This window comes from Mesoplodon mirus (genome assembly GCF_964341445.2).
Source record: "Mesoplodon mirus genome assembly, chromosome: 11".
Classification (NCBI taxonomy): Eukaryota; Metazoa; Chordata; class Mammalia; order Artiodactyla; family Ziphiidae; genus Mesoplodon; species Mesoplodon mirus.
The window spans coordinates 66,402,752-66,409,304 of NC_138987.1; the positions used below are offsets into that span (position 1 = coordinate 66,402,752).

General features: G+C 42.6%; 1 pseudogene across 1 annotated transcript; it reads left to right on the forward strand.

Moving 5' to 3' along the window:
* The first annotated feature begins 5,198 nt into the window (after positions 1-5,198).
* On the forward strand, positions 5,199-6,045 carry LOC309812144 (gamma-secretase subunit APH-1B-like; annotated as a pseudogene). Its single transcript has one exon. The product of its transcript is annotated as a gamma-secretase subunit APH-1B-like (transcript).
* The last annotated feature ends 508 nt before the right edge of the window (positions 6,046-6,553 follow it).

Here is a 6,553-nt window from a genome sequence, read left to right on the forward strand (position 1 = left end):
GAGGGCTTTACTTACACTTGATATTCTAAGTGCTGAGTGAAGCGGTGAACTGAAGTCCCTCCTTTCAAAGTGCCTACTCTCAGTGGAAATAAATTCAGAATGTTGAGATTAAATGGCCAATGCTGCCTTCATAAAGAAAGAAACAGATAAAATTTGGTTTTATTTATTTATTTTTTTATACATGTCACATTGATACTGCTTTTTCCGTTATTTTGTTGAACTTTTTCTAAGTGCTCTATTGGCCAGTAGTGCTAGTTAATTTCCATAAAATGTTTATATTTATATATCCAGAAATGCTGATTGATAGAGTGTTCTTCTTTTATGTATTCTTTCTTGAACTTTATTAGCATCAAAAGTCCCCTAGATATTACCCACTAGATGAAGAAACATGTCACAAGGAGAGGCGTTTATTGTATGTGTGTAAAATAACTTTATAACCCAAAATATGCTACTAAAAATCCTTCATATAGCAGTTTTACAAATGTAATTTTAAAATATTCAATAGAATTCTTTCCAAAGATCTTAGTACAGAAAGCTAAATTCTATGGAAAAGTATGCTTTCCTTAAAAATCTATTTAGGTTGAAATCATGGCATACTATGTTTAAAGCAAGGGAAATAATCTTGACAGTAGAAATAGGGTGTTCTTCCTGTTCTAAAATACATTCACATAAATTTTGGAAAAGAAGTCATAATTTCATTGAATATATCCAAGTTCTAAAATTCCCTTGTTTAGAAATGTGCAAATTTGCAAATATGAAGTGAAAGTTGGGTTGCTTTAGACCAAACAAAATAAATAATCCATGACCCCACCTGAAGGTCTTTGTGAGACAGGCCAACTTTGGGACTTTTATTTATTTATTTATTTTTACTATATTTATTTATTTATTTGGTTGCACTGGGTCTTAGTTGCAGCAGGCAGGCTCCTTAGTTGCGGCTCCAGGGCTCCTTAGTTGTGGCTCTCTGGCTCCTTAGTTATGACACGTGGACTCCTTAGTTGTGGCATGCAAACTCTTAGTTGTGGCATGCATGTGGGCTCTACTTTCCTGACCGGGGATCGAACCCAGGCCCCCTGCATTGGGAGTGTGGAGTCTTACCACTGTGCCACCAGGGAAGTCCCCCAACTTTGGGACTTTCAATGTAATAGTGCTATATTGCTGATTATTGCTGATAATATTAATTGTTGTATTAAGTTGTCAGTAACAGTTGGGCAGGGAGGGATTCATTCTGCTCAGCAAATCAAAATGCTAAATAAGCATTTACTGAGTGCACAGGGTCTTAAGCTATAAAGATAAAAAGACTCAAGAGCTCTTAATGCAGAGAAAATTTCTTTCCTCAGTATCTGTCTAGGAAACATACATGGGTCCTAATGTGTTATATATGGTACACATGGCTGGGAACACTCACCAATATCCACCCATTCCTACCTGTTTTAGCAACATGGCTTACTTTTTCAGGTTTGCACAATCCTTTTGTTTAGCATTGCTGAGAAGTGAAATGTCACATTAACAAATTTTCTAATAGTTTGGATAACATGTTTAGTCATTATATTAGTGAGCGTTCTTTTAAGCAAATAGAAATTACTCTTTCTATCTGAATATAGAGGATTAGAGGTTTCCCACCTGTCAGGTGGGATAGGGAAGGGCAGGTCAAGAAGCTCACTGCCAATAATCTCAGCCAGCAACATTGTAGTGAGTGGTCCCCAAGTGCTGTGTGCTTCTCATCCATCATCTGCTCAGCATCTGCCTGCTACTGCCAGTAGAGAGTAATGGTCTCTTCTTCCCTTTGGAATCTCTCCAAGTGCCCCATTCCAATTCTCATGGTCCCATTCTTTCCCAGTCAACACCCTAACTTTTACAAAAGATGCTTGACAAAGTTCACTATGCATTCAACTTTCCTACTTATCCAGCCGATAGGATCATATTTCGGTTTTGATTTTCAGATATCTCAACCCTGTAGCTACAAGAAATAAAAGGTTCTTTTAGGACAGTCCGAAAGGCTCTTTGGTTTTCTGACTTCTTGAGAATTTAAAAGTTTTCCTTCTGTAAGCTGCAGTGTTATGTATTCAGTCAGCTCTCTAGTCCCTGTCATCAGACTTCCTGCTAGAACATTCTATTGCAATAGTCCTTTAGTCTTTCAACACTTAGTTCTCTCTAGATACTTAATTCTAGGCAACTAGAAGTGGAAATTTTAGGAATGATTTTGCCACTGCATATTGTGCACCAAAAAGTGCACTTTTTACTAGCAATGAGGTTATTACGTCTTTTAAATTCATTTAGATTGTAGAACAAATTGCAGATTCTCTTACTTGAGGTTCTGTTTTACTGAAACTGCTGCCAATACTAAGTGTTCTAAGAGCCAGAGTTTGGTCATTAAAGCAGAAATCACTCTGTATATTTCAAGCATGAAGTGTTTTAAAAGAGGAAGTTAAAGCCCTACAAACCATCTGAAAGGCTAGGGGATCTGAATCAGAGAAGCCATTTCTGAGAGTCCCATCCCGAAACACTGAAATGGGTGGATCTTCAGAGCTCACTAAGACACCACTGTAAATATGCTGACTCTCTGTGTGAGGGGTTGGCAAACTATGGCCATGGGAAAAGTCTGGCCTGCCACCTATTTTTGTACAGTGTGGGAGCTAAGAATAGACTTATGCTTTTAAATTGTTGAAAAAAAAACAAAAAAAATCTGTGCAAGATTTGGAATTCAATTTCAGTGTCCATAAATAAAGATTATTGGAACATAGCTATACTCACTTGTTTATATATTGTCTATGGCTGCTTTTACTTTACAGTGACAGAACTTAGTAGTTGTGACAGAGAATGTTTGGCCTGCAAAGACTAAACTATTTACTATCTAGCCCTTTACAGAAAAAGTTTGTTGATTCTTGGTCTATGCAAGTTCTTCTGCCAAATATAGCTTCTCTTTCTCTTCTGCTTTCCAAGTTTAATGAAAATGTCTCTCATTGGCAAATCCTCATAATCATATGGGGAAAGTAATTTTGAGAAATGTCACTCTTGGGTTCTCTGGATGGCAAAGAAGCAGTAATACTGAGTTGACAACAAACAATTGAGAATAATCACAGTATGGCTGGTAATCCCCAAGGCCACTTTTAGATTAAATGATTAGCGAGGAGGACTCACAGAACTCAGAAAAGCTGTTATATTCACTTCTGTGGGTTATTATAGCAAAGGGATACAGATGAAAAGCAGCAGAAGTAAAATTTTCATAAGGCAGAGTCCAGGAGAGACCAGACATAAGTTTCTAATGTCCTCTCCCAGTCGAGATACACAGACATGTTTAATTCTCCCAGCAGTGACACGTCACAACACACATGAAATACTGTCTGCCAGGGAAGCTCAACCAAACCTTGGTGTCCATGGTTTTTATTAGGGGTTGGTCACATTGGCATGGTTGATTGCCCATATGGGTGGCCTTATTTACTCAATCTCCAACCCCTCCAAGGGTCAAGCAATTACTACGTGGTACACGGCCCCACCGTAAATAAATATACATTGTCAGTATAAATTATCTGGAGTGGTTCAAGGTCCCAGAAAAACAGGAATACCCTTATTAGGCTGGATGTTGCAAAGTCTTAGAGATTATCTCTCAGCAACGAGACAAGGACCAAAATTTTCTTTGGAATGTGCAAGATTTGGACAACCCAGGCCTGCTAAGATAATCCTTTATTCCACCCATAGACTCACTGAAATCTGGATCTCTAGGAACCTCAGAGATTATCCAACTAAACCTCTTTTTTGATAGATGAAAAAATAGAGGCTTTGGAATCAAATAGATGTGGTTTAAATCCCAATTTCATTGCTTACAAGCTCTGTGGCGTTGGAAAAGTTATCTAACTTCTTAAGACCCAGTTTTTTCCTCACAGATTCATAGTTAATGGGATTATAATAAGGACCAAGTGGCAAGGAAAATTCTTAAGTCAGACTAGTGGTCAAAACATGGTGGATACAGGAACAAGAGACACGCTCTTTATCTTTCCGATTCGATCTACAACTAGTAAAACATCCGTAACTCAGCAAAGAGTCCTCAGCCAAGGTGTTCCAACACCCCAGGATGCCAGAGAGATCCACACATCTGTACATGTGAGGTTGGGGGATTGGGGCCCACAGAAGAGGCAGAACTGGGGGAGCAAGGAGGCAGTGCCTGTGGCCCTGGCCCCCGGCCATGGAAGCTGAGCCGCAGCCCCAGGGAACTGGTAGCAGCAGAGGAGCAGGTGCACGTGACTGTGGCCTCCTGGCCACAGTGGCACCCGTGGCCACAAGGAACCCGGCGGCAGTGGCTGCAGGGCCTGTGACCCTGGTCCTCCCAGCCACTGTGGTGCCTGAGACTCCAGAATCCCCAGCCATGACAGCAGTGCCTGCGATCCCGACAACCCTAGATGCAGAGAAGACACCCCTAACCCTTGTTCCCTCCCCACCTCCCTCCCCCGGCCACAGTGGCCATGCCCACAACCCAGGTGACCTTGGGCGTGGTGGAAGTTCCTGCCATCCTGGTGCCTCCAGAGGCAACATCGGCGACAGCAGCAACACTGGCAGGGGCAAGGCACCAGCGATCCTGGGAGCGTAAGCACTGGCGACACCTCTGGCAGAGGCGCTGGAGGGTGGAAAGTGCCGATTCTCAGATACAGCCAGAGGCAGCTCGGGGAAGAGAAACCAAAAGCTTGCGCTATAGTACCACCGACTGAAAAAAGAGAAAGTCCTCTAATCATCAACCTGGTAATTTTTAGAATCAAAGTAAACAAAGCTTCACCTAACAAGAAGGATGTTCACTGCTTCAAATGTGTTGTCAGAGAAACAACTTACCAGGCACCATGAAAACCCATAGTAACACAGTATGACAAAAAGAAAACGACAATTCTCCTGAAACCAAACTTAAAGTCATGATGCAGTCTTGTGATCTAACTGATAGAGAATTCGAAATAGCTGTTGTGAAGAAACTCAACAAGCTACAAGAAGACTCAGAAAGGCAGTTCAGTGAGTTCAGGAGTAAAATTAATGAACAGAAGGAATATGTTACCGAGGAGGTAGAAATGCTAAAAACCCCGGAAGTTCTGGAGCTAAAGAACTCAATAAATGAGATGAAGAATGCATTGGAAATAGAGCAGATGATATGGAAGAGCGAATTCACCAGCTTTAAGAAAAAAATCTAGCAACAGAGCCCACCTCTGTCCCTCCACTCTGCCCTGCACCTTTGCCCGCAGGCTCAGCTCTGTCAGTGCTCAGTGCCCCTGCGTTCCCCCCAGGCCCCCGGGTGATGGCCTTGACAGTGGCCTTGTTCTCGGGCTGCGCCTTCATAGCCTTCGGTCCTGTGCTAGCCCTGTACATCTGCACCGTCACCGCTGGGCCCTTGCACATCATCTTCCTCATCATCAGAGCTTCTGGTTGGTGTCTCTGCTGCTTTCCTCCCTTGTTTGGTCCATGGCAGCAATCACTGCTGACAACAAAGATGGACCAGTACAGAAATACCTGCTGATCTTTGGCATGTTAGTCTCAGTCCTTATCCAAGAACTGTTCCAGTTTGCATATTACGAACTTTAAAAAAAAGCCAGTGAAGCTTTGAAGAGTATAAACCCAGATGACATAGCACCCTCTGTGCGATTGCTGGCTTATGTTTCTGCCTTGGGCTTTGGAATGATGAGGGGAGCATTTTCCTTTGTAAATACCCTGTCTGACTCCTTGGGGCCGGGCACAGTGGGCATTCATGGAAACCCTCCCCAGTTCTTCCTAAGTTCAGCTTTCCTGACGTTGGTGATCATATTGCCGCATGGGTTCTGGGGCATTCGCGTTTTCTGACGGCTGTGAGCAGAGAAAGTGGGAGGCCCTTCTGTAGTTCTTCCCACCCATCTGCCGGTGTCAGCCCTGACCTTCATAAATCCTCGTTACGGATTAAATCTGGTGTCAGCGTACATCATCCTGGTGCTCAGGGGCATCTGGGCATCCTTTGCTTTTGGAGGCAGCTGCCAAAGCCTGAAACTCTGCCTGCTCTGCCAAGATAAGGGCTCCCTCCTCTTCAACCCGCGCTCCAGATAACCTGTGACAACCAGCGCTTACCAAACACTAAGCTGCCTCTTGAGAGAAGCACAGCTGTGCCTTTTTCTAAAAATCCCTTTTCCTGGTGGGAGTTAGAAAAAACAAAATTATCTGGATACAATATGGCTTTCATGCAACAGCTTTCTGAAAGGGATACATCAGTGGTGTATAGACTGACTGCATGTTAGAATCGCCTGGGGAAACATAAAGAATACTGATTTCTGGGCTCCACCCTCCAGATTTAATTGATCTGGGCATTTGGTAATTTTTAAAGCTTCCTAGATGACTTCGATGTACAGCCAGTTTGAGAACCATCGATGTCCAAATAGGAACTTCCTGAGAACCCTGTAACTGAATAAGAATCAGATGTTTAGCTATCTCCTAACTCAGCTTGTGCTTAGCAAGCAAGTATCTGAATGTCAAATCCTGGTTAGCCTTTGTCTTTTGAAGTTCTGAAATGACAAAAGGCTAAAGGGCTATCATCTCTGTGAACTGTTTTCCCACGCTT